Raw genomic sequence first — 17,973 nt, 5'->3', positions numbered from 1 at the left:
GTGGCTGCAGTTTGTCGGTGAACCCAGTTTGTGCGTAGCTCACGTAAAGCGCTGTGCGATCCCTTGGGATAGAGGTGCTGTATAAATGCAAGTTACTATTTGTTCGCGATCTTGGTGTCCGGTGCTGTATGTTCCAGCAGCTCCTTCCTGCCGCCCAGCCCCACAAACGGCTGTCTGGACACACCCTTAGAGGCGTTTCCTTTCGCTGCTCTGAGCTGGGCTGTTCTTGGGTGACTCGAAACTTGGTGGTGGCGGCGTCCGTCCGCGTGGGGAGCCAAGCTGTCAGACGCTGTCCTGTTCTCCCTCGAGAACCTTGGCACGTCTGCCCGTGTGGCCCCCTATGCATGGGCAGAGCTCCCTGTAATGGTCCACCGGGCTGCCACATGGTCCCCTTTCAGCCACCGTTTGCTGGGCAGTGGGAGTGCTGGGACAACGTCTCCTTATTCAGCTAAATGGGTCAGGTGACCTCTCCGGGTCAGGTGACCTCTCCAGGTCCTTCCAACCCTGGAATTCTGTTGACCTCCCCCCCGTTTGTTATCTCTGGCTCCTCTTCTATCTAGCCTGTGAGCTCTTTGGGACCGAGTGTTTCTATTAGGTATGTGCAGCGCCTAGCGAAGTGGGGCCCAGGCTGGGACCTCGGAACAGAAATAACACACTGCTATACCGGGAGAGGACAAATCCTTTGGTATGTTTTAAGGACCGGGAGGCCGGGGGTCCGTTCCTGGCATTGCCACTCGGGTGACCTGGCATGTCCGGTCCCCTCTCCATGCCCCAGGAACCCCCTGTGTAAAGTGGAGCGAATCCCCCTTGCTGGAGTGGCGTGGAAGCGAAGCCCATTAAAGGGTCTCCGCTGCACCCATAGGCCGTGCTCTGGAAGGATACAGCCTCCGTCCTTTTGGAGCCGCTCGCCTCTTCCCACCTTGCTCTGACCTCCGCTGCTACTTCTCTTAAGCACAAATAGTGCCAGTGCATTGACTAGCCCTTCCCCGCAGCCTGCCTTGTCAGCTGTCTGGCGCCAGGTGCCGAGGAGTTAGCCGCCTTGCAAACCTGTTCTCCTTCCCCTATTGTGTTATCAGCCCCTGCTCCTCTCCGCCCTGGGAGCTCAAGGTTATTGGCTGGCTTTGTACGTTCTGCAGATTGTGTAGCCCGGGTCGGCATGGATCCTAGAAACCAGCCTGGTGGTCAGCTGTGGCTGGTGCCTTTGAATGTGGAATACGTTCAGCCGCTCCACTCCTTTGTTCCACCCTCTATCTCCCGTCCCCACCCCACAGAGCCGGAGTCATTGCTTAAATGCAGCCCCTCTCCACCGGCTTCCCTCGTCCTTTCCTTCCTCTCTCTGCCAAGGCTCTTGTATCTCTCCTCTCCCCTGGTTCCTGGGGAGCAGCCACCACGTGAGATGGTTATTTCTGGCCAGATGTCACTGTAGCTGGCATCTCCCTGACGGATCGGCAGCCAGGGGGAGGGCGTGTTTTTTCCAGCCGCTGGTGCTGCAATATTTCCACAGCTCTGCCTGGTCTCTGGTAGGCTGAAGCCGCTGTGCGCCCTGGGGATGAGCCGGCGTGGGGAGCGACTGACTTCACGCACAGCGGTGACTCAGTTCCCACCAGCTCCGCCTTGCGGAGGGTGAGGGGGAGAGGGCTGCCCTTGGAGAAATGCTGCGGGGGTGGGAATACGATGATCCATGCCGAGAGCCGCGTGGGCTAGTGGATAGGATGCTGGGCTAGGTGTTCAAAGACTTGGCTTCTGTTCCTGGCTATGACATTGAGCAAGTCGCGTTCCTCTGTGACTCAGTTTCCCCTCCCACCTGTCTTGCCTGTTAGACTGTAGTCCCTTCAGGGCAAGGGCGGTTGTGTTCGTACAGCGCCTCGCGCAGCGGGCACCCCGGGGCTGCTGTAATACAGTTAACAGGGAGCAACGGATTAAACATTGAGTCGTTCCAGCGCCGAAATCAACAGCGAGCTCGAAGTGTAGATCCTGACAATGCGCAAAGCCCCGCCGGTCCATCTGATGCTTTCCTTTGGGGAACCAGACCGTTGTCTAAACCCTGGGTTGTGAGTTCAATCCTTGAGGGGGCCACTTAGGGATCGGGGCAAAATCAGTACTTGGTCCTGCTAGTGAAGGCATGGGGCTGGACTCGATGACCTTTCAGGGTCCCTTCCAGTTCTAGGAGATAGGATATCTCCATATATTATTTTAATAGGCAGCAGGTTTAAAACAAACACAAGGAAGTTCTTCTTCACGCAGCGCACAGTCAACTTGTGGAACTCCTTACCTGAGGCGGTTGTGAAGGCTAGGACTATAACAGCGTTTAAAAGAGAACTGGGTAAATTCATGGAGGTTAAGTCCATTAATGGCTATTAGCTAGGACGGGTAAGGAATGGTGTCCCTAGCCTCTGTTTGTCAGAGGGTGGAGATGGATGGCAGGAGAGAGATCACGTGATCATTGCCTGTTAGGTTCACTCCCTCTGGGGCACCTGGAATTGGCCACTGTCGGCAGACAGGATACTGGGCTAGATGGACCTTTGGTCTGACCCGGTACGGCCGTTCTTACGTTCCTTCCTGACCCTCGCCCTAAACTTCCCCTCTTCAAAACGGTATTCTTCCTAGTCCTCTCCCCTTGTACTGCCCTCAATAGCCCTTCCCTCTGCACGAGGGTCACGCCCTGCAGGTGTTCGTGTACACCATTAAATGTCATGTCTCCTCACCCCTTCTCCTTTTACGTCCCTGCCTGGTGGGACCCAGGGATGCAGCCCCCCAAGTAGGTGATGTGCTGTGCAAGGCTTTCCCCAGCTTTGCTGTGAAAGCACCAGGCCCAGAGCCCCTCCAGAAATGGGGAGGGCACAGGGGGGTTTTCTCTGCTCGTTGGCCTGGTAAGAAGCAACTCTCCCTTCCTCCCCCCGGTCCACCTCCCAGGGAAGTTAAACCCCATTCAAGCTGCTGGAGGCCTCTGATCTAACAGGAGCACGTTGGGCTGCAGAAGCTGATCGAGGTCCTTGCTGCTTTCAAAGCGATCCTGAGTGAGGGGTTGAGGGTTCGGGGCCCCTGGTGTCTCCCTGCAGAGCCCAGCCAATGATTCTCCCTAATTAAACCTGGCTGGGGTTCGGCTGAACTCACGGGGCCTGCAGCAAGCCTGGGCAGGAGGGAAGCTGCCCCCTCTCTGCCCCCAGGATCGAACGTACGGACAGACCCAAACAGCGCCCATGGCTGCAGACCCAGCCTTGCTGCCCCTGCTAGGAAGGTGGCTGACATTGGTGGCAAAGAGGCCTCAGGGTCGTGTGGCCGGTGGTTCAGGAGGGAGCTCTTGTCTGTGTATTGGCCAGAGTGGCCAAGCTGATGCCTCCCCACCTGCCAGGTCTGTGTCTGACCCGACTGGCCGACAGTGGAGGTGTGAGGATAGACCCAGCTAACGGGAGGCTCTGGTGCGAGTGTTGGGCATGGCTGTATGGGGCTGGGCTGTGGGGCAAGCCGCTTGCGAGATCTGAAGGAGCCTCTGCTGTTGCATGGAGGAGAACTTCTAGTTCCTAGGGCTGGCTCTTCCCATCTGGCCTTGAGTTGGGCCGGGGGAGGAGAGAGTCAAGAACCAGCAGGCATGTGGGGGGAGCTGCCCAAATCTCAACCTTGCTCCAGGAAGGTATTATGACTTCCAGGGAGCAGACGGGCTGCTGGCTCCGTGGCAGCTGCTCTCCTGCCCTGGGGTGGTAGGAGTCGTCTGTTCTCATAGGTGGTCGACTCTCGCCAGCTAGCAGCATCAAACTGACAGAGGCCTGGCATGGGGGTGAGGAGCACAGCAGAGACGCTGGGGCAAAAGGGCCCTTTGGTGATGGCCAAGTGTCCTTCTCCAAACTTCCCAGGCCTTCCCTGGTCACCTGGGGCGCTTCAGGCGTTCTCCTGAGCCTATAGTCCTGGTCAACATCATGAGGCTCAGATGAGCGCAGGGGGATGTGGAGACAATTATGGTGCCTCCAAGCTGCTTAGGAGGGAGAGCTCAAGCTCTGTTCCCCTGCCCCGTGTGAGATTCCGTCCTCGTGCCTTCTGCTCACCGCTCTGCCTAACCAGGCTGCGCCCACTTCTTGTTCCTGGAGCCTTTGGGATCTCCCCCCTGCCTCTCCCTGCTGGTGCTGTAAGGGGTACAGCCTATATGATTTTATAAAAATATGCTAATGAGTGAATATAATGTAACTGGAATATGCTTCATGCAAAAGGCCTCTTGTAAGGTATCATTACAAAGCTTCTAATCTACTGAGTGTGGTCATCCTATTTGTATAAAGGTATCACTCTTGTATCTGAAACTAGAAATGTGAAATAACTCTGAGGGCCTATTGTAATTATGCAAAGTGTGGGCCATTAATGGTGGTTTGGAATCTTAATGGCTCCCATCAATAGGACAATTGACTGGATGGTTCTGTTTGTAGGCAGGCCTTCCTGTGAGTCAGGCTGGGAGGAATGAAGGCTTGGGGTCTTTCAGTGACATGGGATCATGTCACCTGAACTGGAATCCATCTTTAACCTGTTTCAGAGTAGCAGCCGTGTTAGTCTATATCTGCAAAAAGAACAGGAGTACTTGTGGCACCTTAGAGACTAACAAATTTATTAGAGCATAAGCTTTCGTGGACTACAGCCCACTTCTGCTTTTCCAGTGATGGGGGTGGAAACCCAGAGGGACAAAGGATTTCCGCCTTATGCAAAAGATATATAAAGGGGTGGTACAGAACAAAGGGGGGAGAGGAGCCATCATGAAGAATTCCCTAGCTACCACCTGAGCTGGAACAAGAGCTGTACCAGGGGAAAGAATTGTGCCCAGGCCTGGAAGGGGTCTGGTCTGAGGAAAAAACTTACTGAAGCATCTCTGAGGGTGAGATTATCTGTATTCAGTTTGATTAGACCTAGATTTGCGCATTTTATTTTATTTTGCTTGGTGACTGACTTTGTTCTGTCTGTTAGTACTTGGAACCACTTAAATCCTACTTTCTGTATTTAATAAAATCCCTTTTGACTTATTAATTAACTCAGAGTATGTATTACTACCTGGGGGAGCAAACAACTGTGCATATCTCTCGATCAGAGTTATAGAGGGCGAACAATTTTCGAGCCCCCGCTGGCTGGGGAGGAAGTTTTTTGGCGCTCTCTGTTCAGGCAGTGCCAGGCTGCCCCGCTGATGGGCCATGGCGCAGTGGAGAAGGTGGCTCAGCCTCCCGTTCCTCTATCTTCCCCAGCCCTTCAGTGCAGTTAGTCGCTTTTAATGAACGTGGCCTTGACCTAGGCTGACTCGTGCATTGTCCTCTTAGCACAGCTCTGCTCCTCCGGCAAAGTGCCTTCAGACTGTGGTGGGTGCCCTTGGATGGACTTCCAGTGGGAGCCATCCATGGTGCTGTGTTGTCTTAGTTCAAATCAAGATCATGTCTCACTGCTGCACGTCAGTCTCCTACAGTGCACTGGTGACAGTGAGAGTTATAGTGACAAAGCAAGCCTATAAAAAAGATAACTTATCAACTTCCTTAGCTCTCCAGTTCCTGACAGAGTGAGGGGACTTTAATGTGCTGTCTCACTCCTTGTTCATTAGCAATGGAATGATTGAGAGAGATGATAAATGCGTATTTACATCATGCTATCAAGTAGCCTGTATCTAAATGTGACTTCATTCTTTAAAGGTTTATTGGCCCGAGAGTGACTAACATTGGTGACTAAACCAAGCGTGACTTGTACAAGATGTGCGTGCTGCGTGTAAGAACACTCAAGATTATCTCTAGGCTGGGAAGGATTCAATTTTTATCAGTCAATGTCGGTAAACCTAGATTTCACCCTACATAAACTGAAAAATATTTCCATTGATGATCAAAATATACAGATAAGCAAAGGAAGACTTTGTGGGCGAAAGCTAGTGACTTAGACTTTTGAATTAGGCTTGTTACAAATGGACCAGCGACTGAATAGTAAAAACAGATGAGTTGTTTTAAGGATATCGACTTTGTATGTTTTGACATGTGATGTTAATGGCTTATGGAGCTTTAACTTTGTGAATCAACATCTGTCATTGTCTGGCCCCCTCTAATTTCCTACGACTGTGGAAACGCAAATAGACAAAACTTCCAAAAATGCTTCAACATTGATATTATCCCTCAATTATATAAAAACATTCTAATTCCGCCAAGCCTAATTATCTCAAATGTAGCCTAGTAGTATTGCTACTATATTTAAGACCCAGAAAAACTGTCAAATGCGCAAAGCAAACAGACTGATCTAATCTCTTTCATAGAGGCGTAGCATAACACAAGTTACGGTGCAAAAATCTCAGAGAGAAATGTGATTTCTTGTTTAAATGTACGGGGCGGGAGGGTGGTTCCTCTAACTCCAGCTGATCCCTTGTTCATTCCAGCCTGCCCCGCCCCCTCACCAGAGGGGTGTGAGAGAGTCTGAAGTATTTAGCTGTCTTTATTTATTGGCTCCATGTTCTAGCTCTAGATTGGTGATGCCCGAGGGCTCGAAGCACCACTCTTGTCATTTTTACAAGCTTTGTCTAAGGTAGAGTTGGGGATTCGGCTCAGGGTCTTGAGATGCCGGTGTGGTGAATGCTCCTCTTTAATCCAGACACGCTGGTCTCTGTGCGTGTCCATATGCCTTCCACAGAAGCCAACGTGTGGAGACCAGGACCCCAGCCTGCGTGGGGTGAACCAAAACCAGGCACAGCGGACTTTCCCCTGTAACTTCAGAGAGAACTGCTTCCCTTAGGGAAGGAAGGAGTAAATCAGGATACCAAGCCACAGCTGTGGCTCTCCCCTCCCTGGTCTTAGCACAGCGTCATGAAATGCAGGGATCTCTCATGAGGGAATACACGTCTGGGCTTTAAGGTGTAGTTCTAATTGTGTGAGTGCAGGCGAGCGAGCTGTTTTCAGAGAGCGGCAGATTCTAAGGCAGGAGGGACCGTTATGATTGCAGCCCAGTAACCCACAGTTCCCAGTTGGCTGCGGTGGACCCAGTCTCTGGGTTCCAAATGCTGCCAAGCCAAGCGGTCTACTCACTGGTTCTAGCTCCGGGGTCCAGGGCACACACCTGGACTCAGACCTCTTCTCTGATGCTCTTTCTTTGGACATGGGGTGCTGCCACCTTGGACCCCAAAAACGGAGACCTCCCAAGTCGCTTACATGCTTCACCAAAGCCGTGGGCTCTCTGGGCTTCTGGTTCAATCCCTTTGTGGGGACAACGTGGCAGGAAAGCAGGAACGCAGTCTTGGCAAAGGAACTACTGTGACTGGACTTTCAGCACATGTCCCTTGGTCAGCCGTTCTACTGGTTCATTACCCTCTCAGTCTTTAGGGGAGGAAAAAAGCATCTTGCTTCCAGTTTGATCTCTGCTGGCTTCCGCATCCAGCCATTGGATCTTGTTACACCTTGGTCCTCTAGATTACGGGGACCTTCAGCATCTAGTGTCTTTTTTTTTTTTTTTTCCATTCTAGATTATAAAGGCAGAAGTGACCTCTGAGCTCCTGTATAATACAGGCTGTAGAACATCCCTGAATGAATTCCTGTTGGAACCAGAGCATGTATTTTAGGAAAACCTTCACTCTTGATTTACAAATGGCCAGTGATGGAGAGTCTGCCACGGCCCTCGGTAAATTGTTTCAGTGGTTAATCCTCCTCACTCTTTGTTTTTAAAAGTACGCCTTATTTCTTCTTTGAATTTGTTTAGCTTCAACTTCCAGCCATTGGCTCTTGGTAGACTTTTGTCTGGTAGCCTGAAGAGCCCATTACCTGGGATCAAGTCACCCCCTTAACTTTTTTTTGTTCAACGAAGTAGATTCACAGAGCTCAATGTCTCCCTTTAAAAGATTGGAAAATATGCCTTAAATCATTCTTGTCTCTTCTCTGAACCCGCTCGAATTTGCTCTTGATGTTAGGGTGCTTTCCCCACTTCTGGGAAACAAATGAGGGGGGATTTGATAGCAGCCTTCAACTACCTTCCAAAGAGGATGGCACTAGGCTGTTCTCAGTGGTGGCAGATGACAGAACAAGAAGCAATGGTCTCCAGTTGCAGTGGGGGAGGTCTAGGTTGGATATTAGGAAAAACTATTTCACTAGGAGGGTGGTGAAGAACTGGAATGCGTTACCTAGAGAGGTGGTGGAATCTCCATCCTTAGAGGTTTTCAAGGCCCAGCTTGACAAAGCCCTGCTGGGATGATTTAGTTGGGGATTGGTCCTGCTTTGAGCAGGGGGTTGGACTAGATATCTCCTGAGGTCCCTTCCAACCCTGATATTCTATGAGATTCCCTGGCCCCTCCTTTTTCTTAGCTTGGCAGACCTACTTAAATATTTGCCTTGCTGCTTGAGTGGAGTGTGTAGGTGGTGGTTTCTTGTAAGGCTTGTAGTAGGGAGTAGGCCGAATGCATGTGATGGAGAGACAACATCACAATAAAAAGGAGGAGGAGGGGAAATGAAACTCATAACTTCAGATCAAGATTCGTCAACAGAGATTCAATGTTGCTCATGTGCCAGTTGCTGCGGTCCCGTCTAGCCCTTCATGTACATCTGCCTTTGAGTCTCTAGCAGAATATTGATTTAGCCAATGTGGCAAAAACAAGCTTGCTGTGGGGAGAGATGGTGAAAATATGATGGCATTTGACTTTCTTTAGCATCCTGAAGTGTGCTGATGGGCAGCTAGATTGGCACTGGCATGTGTGTGGCAGGAGCGGTCAGGGGTCCAGATAACTGGCATTATGAAGGTGGCTGGACCAACTTCTGCTGGTGAGAGAGACAAGCTTTCGAGTTGCATGGAGCTTTTCTTCAGGGCTGGGAAATATGGGTCAGTGTCCTAGCTAAACGCAAGGCAGAACAGATTGTTTAGCATCGGTAGTTCTCACCCATTGTAAGAGACCACTCAAGGTGATTCCAGTTAATCCAGAGCAGGTATGTGGGGACTGTAACAGGGTGCTGTGTCCTTTTAGGGCATGTCTACGCTCCACACTAAGCCTGAGCCTACGGACCTGGTGTGTCCAAGCACACTGCATCATAAACCTGGGTTTATGGTTCCTGGACCCAGGTCTCCCAGCCATGCTAAGATATCCCTACTGTGCTACGCAGTCCTTCCGACTCACATCGGCGGCTTGAACTGCCTCCGCTCTGCAAAATGCCAGGCCTTGGACGTGAGTCGCAGCGGGACTCGGACTCTAAAACTGGGGTGCTGATTGCTTGCTGACCCGAGTCACAGCTTTGTGTTACGCAGCAAGGGGGCTTGGGCTCAAACTGGAGTCAGAGCCTAGGCTTAGAGCAGGGGTGGGCAAACTTTTTGCACCGAGGGCCACATCTGGGTAGGGAAATTGTGTGGCAGGCCATGAATGCTAATGAAATCGGGGGGTTGGGGTGCAGGAGGGCGTGAGGGCTCTGGGGTCGGGCTGGGGATGAGGAGTTGGGGGTGCAGGAGGGTGTTCCGGGCTGGGACCCGAGGGGTTCAGAGGGCGGGAGGGGGATCAGGGCTGGGGCAGGGGGTTGGGGCATGGCAGGGGGGCAGGCTTTGGGCAGCGCTTACCTCAAGCAGCTCCCAGAAGCAGTGGCATGTTCCCTCTCCAGCTCCTATGCGGAGGCACAGCCAGGCGGTTCTGTGCGCTGCCCTGTGCGCAGGCACCACCCCTGCAGCTCCCATTGGCTGCGGATCCTGGCCAATGGGGGCTGCGCTTGGGGTGGGGGCAGCGTGTGGAGCCCCCTGGCTGCCCCTACGCGTAGGAGCCGGAGTGGGGATGTGCTGCTGCTTCTGGGAGCCGTGCGGAGTGGGGCAAGACCCAGACCCCACTTCCCAGCTGGAACTCAAGGGCTGGATTAAAACATCTGGAGGGCTGGATCTGGCCCCCGGGCCGTAGTTTGCCTTTGGTTAGGGACCTGGCTTGTGTGTTGCTGTGAATCTGTGTGAAGATCCAAACCAGAGCAGGCATTGGTCCTTCCTGGGCAGGGGGAGACAGGCCGGCAGCCTGCAGGGACCAAACAGGGAAATTGGAGGACCTAGGAAACCAAAGGACGTACAGTCAACACTTATCGGTGAGATTGATCATGGCAGAACAGTGCTGAAGCTTGCGTTAAGTACTTGAGTTGACCAAAAACTTTCCCTTGACTTTTTGGGGGATGGAAAATACTGGTTTTTTTTCAACCAAATTTTGGATCATTAATTTTTTTTTAGTGCAAAATATTAATTACAAAAAAAGTGTGTGGGAGAGAACACTTTCGTTCTCGTACATTTCCCCTCCCCCGCTTTGCAAGTGGGGAGTAAAAACGTGAGCCCCCCCGCCCCCACTAACTAGAACATTTTTAATCAGTTACAGAATTTCTAACCAAACAAAAAAGTTGATTCATTTGAAACTTCTCGTGAAACAGAGGCTTCCCTCTTTTTTTTTTAATTTTTGTCCCGTCAGCACTGTTAATGAGGATGGTATGAAAGCTGTTGCACTTCGTTGTGTCTCTCAACTGAATAAACACACGCTTCTGGAGTCCCTGCCAGTGCGTGCCCTGTTCATGCTGAGCTTGCGGTAGCAGCTAGCAAAGCTGGAGCGGACTGTGAGAATCGTGAAGTGTTTGTGGATGGAGCGGCACCCGGATCTTCCTGGAAAAGCCCTTTGGCTTCTCTGACTGCGAGTTTTGGGTTAATGTGCCTGGAGGGCGGATTTCTGGCGATGTCTAACCGTCCCGTTTCGGTAGCGATGGGCTGTTTGTGGGATTAGATGATTCTTTTGTAACTTTCATATCCCTAAGGGGGGATATGATAGAGGTCTATAAAATCATGAGTGATGTGGAGAAAGTGGATAAGGAAAAGTTATTTACTTGCTCCCATAATACAAGAACTAGGGGCCACCAAATGAAATTAATGGGCACCAGGTTTAAAACAAATAAAAGGAAGTTTTTCTTCACCCAGTGCACAGTCAACTTGTGGAACTCCTTGCCTGAGGCGGTTGTGAAGGCTAGGACTATAACAGGGTTTAAAAGAGAACTAGATAAATTCATGGAGGTTAAGTCCATTAATGGCTATTAGCCAGGCTGGGTAAGGAATGGTGTCCCTAGCCTCTGTTTGTCAGAGGGTGGAGATGGATGGCAGGAGAGAGATCACTTGATCATTACCTGTTAGGTTCACTCCCTCTGGGGCACCTGGAATTGGCCACTGTCGGCAGACAGGATACTGGGCTAGATGGATCTTTGGTCTGACCCTGTACGGCCGTTCTTATGTTTCTTGCCACTTTTCACAGTAGTAAAAATACGCCCCCCCCCTGTTCTCCCCCCCCCCCCCCACTGGGTGAGGTGCGGGGAGTGACTTTAAAGGTGATGCCACTCCTCAGCGTAAATGGATTTCGGTTTGTGCTACTGTTCTTTTGACTAAAATCTTCAGTTACTCAGGATTTCTTCTTCCACGCTTACGGGTATTGTATTTAGATACTGATTTCCCCTATTTCCCGCCACCCCTCCAGCTATGAAATATACAGCCAGATGGTGAGTAAGATAATGCAATGAGTAGGACCTTACAGCTGGAGTAGTCAATGGGGGGAGGGAAATCGAGGACTCGCGGTACTACTCAATGGAGGTAGGGGCGGCAGAATCACTGGATGCAGAACATAAGAATGGCCATACTGGGTCAGACCAATGGTCCATTGAGCATAGGATTCTGTCTCCGACACCAGGCAGTGCCAGTTGGAGGTTTAGGGATACACGGAGCATGAGGTTGCATCCCTCACCCTTCTGGCTAATAGCCATTGATGGACCTGTCCTCCATGAACTTGTCTAATTTCCTTTTTTGAGTCCATTAATAATAAAGAGAGGGCTATTTAAACAGGGCACTCCCCATTCTGAAATTGACTTCTCTGTATATTTTTTTTTCTTGTGTGTACACAACCAAAGCATCTCTCTTGCCTGTGAGGGCCGGGTTTCCAGAGGCCCGTCTTTGACAATTGTTTGTTGGCTTTGTGTTGGCTGCCCTGTTTTGATTGTCCTAGAATACAGCACCTGTTGCCAAAGCAGTGCTCTTTGTTCTTGAGAAGAACCCGGCCAACTGATACTTTGGCACTCAATGGCTTTTGCTTTTTTCCCTATAGCTTATGAATAAGCCATTAAAATGATGCTTTAATGTTGTAGGTGCAATAGGCTTCTCCGGTTCTAGGGTTACAGGAATGTATGCATACTGATATTTATTGAATTCCATCAATATGCTTGGTAACACAGGCTCTTTGGCAAAGGGTCTCCTGTTCTTTGCAAACAATTTGCTTCAGACCTGACGAACTCGCCACACCAAACCCTGCAAGCCGTGTTTGGTGTGGCATCTTTCCATAGAGAGTAACATGTAAGGTATCTGCAGAAAGCTTGTGACTTGTCAAGATTCAAAACCATTGCGAGAGAGATGTACAGGTAATGTATTTCTACTGAAAGCATGCTACTCCCTTAGCTAGGAAAGGTAACTTCTAATAAATGTAGACCCCGGTTCATGTGGTATGGTTTTGGTATCATAACCACTTGTTTCCACCACTCCCTTGTTTCTACTTAACTCTCAGTTCGTTCTTTAAGAACTTTACTGTTTGAAGTGCTCACGAGTGCGGTGTGACCTTTACAGAGCGGTCGCTTCAGGTAAAACTAGTAAGCTGGGGTATATGCTTTTGGGGGCAGAGGAGCTAAGATTTGAGTGGCCAGTGTCTGGGGCTGGATGTCCTAGAGGAACAATTCAAAGCGACTTCAGGACTGGGGTGCACCTGTTGTTAACCTGCAAGGCAAAGGCCAGGCTGGTATAGCCCAGAGGAGAGGGCTTGAGTGGCGAAGAGGCTGGTGGTGGTAGCCCTGCCCAGGATAGCTAGAGGAAGTGGGGTATGAAGGTGATTCACAGTCCTGGGTACCCCAAAAACCGTCAGTGCTGTACAGAACATAAACGGTGGTTCTAGTCCCAGAGAGCTCACAGTCCACTTAAACCGTGCATGCACGATACAACCTCACCCCACCTCCTCCAGTCCTTGCTCCGTAGTGTCACTTGCATTTGTGCAGCTGAGGGTGAGAGTAGAGAACTGTACGTTGTGAGAAACCAATACATATTCAGAGGTTCTCCCCGGCTTCCCGCTGGATGTGTCCTAGAGCCCTGTCCTCTTACCAGCCCACGCTGTCGCAAAGTGAAAAAACACGAGATTTGCTTGGTGCTAACTCAAACATCGGGTCGCAAAGGAGTGAGAGGACCTGCCGGGCTCTGAGCTCCTAGACTGCCCTGAGCAGCTCTTCAAACAGCAACGGTACAGGGGACGCTGTTTTATAGTTTTACCCCATATCTGCTCCCACTTAATTGTGTGTGTGTTGGGGGGAATCTCTTGTGATTTTGTTTCCCGTAGGCCTGCACAACGTCTAGCACAACTCGGCCAGGGCTCCGGATCATCGCAGTACAATATTAAAGAATCCTATTCGTATTCTACCTTTTGGGGGGAATTGGGAAGCCGAGCTGTTTCAGTACAGCGAGGTGTAGTGTTTGCCCATCCCCATCCGGGTTCTTGTATGCCTCCTCTAAGGGGCAAAAACCCAGATTAACTGAACTGATTTGTTCCCCCCACGCCCCCAAAAGATGACTCCCGACTCCCCCTGCATTGCCTGGGTGCCGAGCCTACCCTTTGTGCCTTTTGAAAATCTCCCCCATATTAATATCTCCTCAAAGGTCAGGAGATGCTCTAGGAGCTCCACAGACTCTCTGCCCAGTCCTCTGGGATCTGGTCTGGCTCTCCAGATAAGCCAGTATCACTCAATGCTCCCTTCTTAATCTGGCTCTGACTGGCAGATTGTGTTTGTTGCTTGCCTATCACTGCCGCTGTCACCTATTTAAGATAAAGGTTTGCACGGTGCATGTGAAAGGAGTGATTTCCGCTGACATACAGCTGATTTCTTCATGCATAATGTGTTTTTAATCAGTCAAAGGAAGGCAGAGCAGCCCGGAAAAATGGCTGAGAGTCAGGAGGATGTAAGTTCTGTTCTTAGCTCGGCACTAACTTCCCGTGTGAAAGTCACTTTACCTCTCTGTGCCTCCTAGGGATGACGATACTGCGGGGATGGAGAGGCTTCATTAGCTTATTATCTGGCCCGCATTCCTGCAGTATCCTGAGCACCTCACAGTCCCGAATGTGTCTATCCTCCCGACACACCTGTGGGGCGTGGCAGTACCATCAGCCCCATCTTACAGATGCTCTGAACGTGGGCAGTGCTGCATAAATGCTGGGTGAACGCTAAACGAATAGGTGAACCCAGACTTGAGAGGCTGATGTGGAAACTGTGCTGCCTTTCACGTTGCTTGTCGGTGTGTCTGTCTGAGTCCACCAGGAGTTTACTCAGCTCTGAGAAATTGCCGTGTTCGTGCCACGCACCCTTACGTGATGCTTTGGAAAAGATGGGGGCAAATAGGAGACTTGCAGCGTATTGCGCTACGGGTGTATTCCCACACGTAGGGACTGGACCGTACACGCTGTAACGTTCTCCAGGGCTGTCTCCTTGGACTGTCTCACCCTCTCCAGGCCGAGCTGCTTACGTGTGGTCTTGGCCCTTCCCCCTGCGGATGGGTCTTCCCCCAGGAGCGCAGTGACACCATGGGCGTGCATGGCATGAGTGTGCTAGACCAGTTTCTGCTGGGAATGCAGGGTTCAAAGATGCTGCCTGGGACCCTGGCCCCTCTGCATTGACTCTGATCAGATTTCTGCCACTTCCCATCTAAAGCAAGACACTCCCCCCCCGGGGACCGCAGCCTCAGAGCACCGCACCTGTAGGCCACCCCACTGCTCTAAAAGCTTTGCTGAGTAAGTGGGGTGAGACTATGTGGTGGGGTTAATGAGTTACTTGGTTTGGGGATCAGCTCTGCTGTGGCTCGACTTTGACTTTTTAAAGGCATCCAATGTTTTGGTGGTTGGTTGAAACGCCCTGACGGCATCACATAGAATTCATTGGGATGTTGGTCGTACGTGCCCTGAACTGAACATGTTGCTTTACTGACGGGGAATTTAGTGACTTATGGTGTTTTTCATTCATTTTAACCAAAGCAACTCTTTTCTCTGTACTCTTGTCACCCAGAGTCTGTCTGACTCTAACCAGTGTTACAAAGAGACCATTAATACAGACACGGTTTGGCTGACAGAATTATGACCCTTTATTACAGTGTTCTATCTTGTAATACTCCAAAGTAAATTAACATTAGGGAGCCCATGAATCAACACAAAATGTGAAATCAACACGCTGTCTTGGAAACAAATGTACGAAAAACAGGAGATCTGCTAAGCAGAAGAGTCTAAGGACAACCCACCATCCAGGGCAAGTTCTTAATTTTAAGGTCACCTATATGATGTTGACCCCATCTTCTTGGACCCTTAACTACCTGGTAACATTACGATGCTTTTCACCCATGAATCTCAAAGCTCTTCACAAAGGAAGGGGATTATAATAATCCCCAAATAAGGAAACTGAGGCACAGTTATGACTGTGGGCAAGTTACTAGTGGCCAAGCTGGGAATAGCATTGTGATCTGCTGGCTGCCAGCAGTGCCCTGTCCCCTGGACACCACTCCACTAAGGAAGGAGCGAGTGACAGCAAACGCCTCCCTCCTGCTGCTGCTCACTACCTCCAAAGCAGCCTTTGTGAGTGTTTTCTCTCCCTTGGGGATAGGTCCCGCGGGGTGGCCCTCTGACTGCAGAGTGCACAGCTGTCACCCGCACCTACCAATTACTGTCGTCCAGCCCTGTCCTCCCCCATTCCTCAGCAACTGGATCTCCTGCCGAGGAGCAGTTCCCTGTCCCCCAAGCACGTGCTAAGCCTGGTAGTGCTGTATCTTGAACAGCGACTGTCTGTTGGATACACATCCTGTGCTCCCCGAGGGCTGCCGTGGTTCAGCCACTGGGAGACGGGGTTGCTGGCGTTCGGCTGAACGACACGGGACTTCCTGTCCTGCGTATGCCCGGCAAAGGGCTGAGATGGGGTTAACTCCAGCGCTGCGAGGAGACGGAGAGATGTCCAAGCAGGCTGTCAAACTCCTGACCGTGAGAATTTTTTGCCCCCTCCCTACCTTGCTAATCAGACTGCTCCTTAGACCTGTCGTAATTTGTTTGAGTCAGCTCCCCTCTCTGGAAACGTTGTCCCTGTTTCTTGTTGCTCCTTGGTCTGGCAGCTCAGCCATGTGGTTAACCCTGCCAGAGCCCCTTTTTGTGTGGCTTCCTTTAGGGAAAGGTTGTCCTGGTGATGTGCTCACTGCTGATGGCAAGAGGCGAACAGGCAAAGTGTCTGCAGAATCCAGCCGTTACCCTTTTCCCGCCTTTAAAGTAACTTCCCCGATCTCCTCCTCCTTCTGCTAGATGGCTGGGATTGGTTATTGGGGAGTGCGGAATAACTTTACCTGGCACGGAACACTCTCCTCTCCAGCCTTAGCTAGTCTGTGCAACACCCTTGGGATGCACGTATTTCTTACTCACATTTTACAAATGAGGAAACTGACTCAGAGGGTAAGTGATTCATCCGGGGCCACAGAGTGTCGATTAGAATCTCAGTACCCTTGGGCCCCGGAACCCTCTGCAGACAGCTAGCACCCAGCTCTGCTCCCCACGCCGCGTTCTTCAATGGGATCCTCACGTCTCTGTCCCCCTCTTCTGAACGACCCTCCCACAATGGTGGTGGTCTCCAGAACAGCCTCTTCAGAAGGCCGGGTCTCTAACGTGCAGGATTGGGGTCATCATAGAATATCAGGGTTGGAAGGGACCTCAGGAGGTCGTCTAGTCCAACCTCCTGCTCAAAGCAGGACCAATCCCCAGACAGATTTTTGCCCCAGATCCCTAAATGGCCCCCTAAAGGATTGAACTCACAACCTTGGGTTTAGCAGGCCAATGCTCAAACCACTGAGCTATCCCTCCTTGGTTTTGGTGTGTTTCTGGTCACCGCTCCGTAGCTGCGGGTGAAAGTGCCAATTGTGGAAACAGAGCTGCGGAGAGACCATCTGGGCTTGGGGCCAGAAAATGATCTATCAGGATTGGTTTCTTGACCTGTGTGTTCCTCCCAAAGAGAGGCTGCCACTTAGGGGAACTAGCCACTTAGCTCAAGGTGCAGAAGCTTAAACTTTGAGGTGGCGGGGTCCCAGGTCCAGTCTTGCTGGTGCCCCTCAGACGGAGTGGGGTTCGTCAATGGATTTGGATAGAATTAGGAAATCTCCCTGACGGTTGCTATGATACAGGCCTTGGTGTTTCAAGCCTTGGTTAGAGCACTTCCCATATAAGTATTTACCAAACCAAAAGGGTCAAATGCAACTCCCTGTGTCACCCCCAGCCAAGCAACTTGGGGCAGCTTCTGGGGGGAGAAAAAAGCCCGTATAGAAAAGGCCTCCATGGCTTGACTATCCAGTGCCGGTTAGGGTAGGGTCTGTTAATACCCCACTTCCCCACGGCCGTGATCTGCAGTGAGTTCTGCCTGCCTGCAGGGAATTTTCTGCAGGACTCCCGTTTGTGACCTGTTTGAGGGATCTGGCTTGCAGAGAAGGCACTGTGAGTGCAGTTGGTGGACCTGACTGGCTGGCGGGGGAAGGTGGCAGGATGGGTGTGTACATGCAGAGCAAATATTTGACATCTGCCTATTGCAAAAGTACACACCACCTGGCTACACCTCCGCTCCAGTGTTCAGCCCATTCTCTGCTAATCAGAGCAGTGAGGCGTGCTGCCGCGCCCCTCCCCCCCACCCCCCCATGTGAACCGAGCTGCAGAAACGAACACTGCACCTCAGTAGGAGAAATCCGGGCCTCTTCAATCCCCGGGGTTGGGCTGGGAGTCTGATTCACTTACAGAGCTGCAGTTCAACGCGGGTCATGCTCTGTAGTGCCACCGTTGGTGCCCTTCTTTAGTGGGGTTCACACAGCCCCGTTGCTAGGGTGACCAGATGTCCTGAGTTTAGAGGGACAGTCCCGATTTTTGGGTCTTTTTCTTATATAGAAACTCCCCCATCCCAACTTTTCACACTTGCTGTCTGGTCACCCTCC

The 17,973-nt window shown here is 51.1% G+C and overlaps 1 protein-coding gene across 1 annotated transcript in view; it reads left to right on the top strand.

Annotated features, from left to right (window-relative positions):
• The window catches only part of NBEAL2 (neurobeachin like 2), a 181,140-nt gene that overhangs the window by 18,480 nt on the left and 144,687 nt on the right, over positions 1-17,973 (top strand).

This window comes from Chrysemys picta, chromosome 2, assembly GCF_011386835.1.
Source record: "Chrysemys picta bellii isolate R12L10 chromosome 2, ASM1138683v2, whole genome shotgun sequence".
Classification (NCBI taxonomy): domain Eukaryota; kingdom Metazoa; phylum Chordata; order Testudines; family Emydidae; genus Chrysemys; species Chrysemys picta.
The sequence above is the reverse complement of the archived record's forward strand: the minus strand, read 5'-3'. Positions and strand labels throughout refer to the sequence as shown.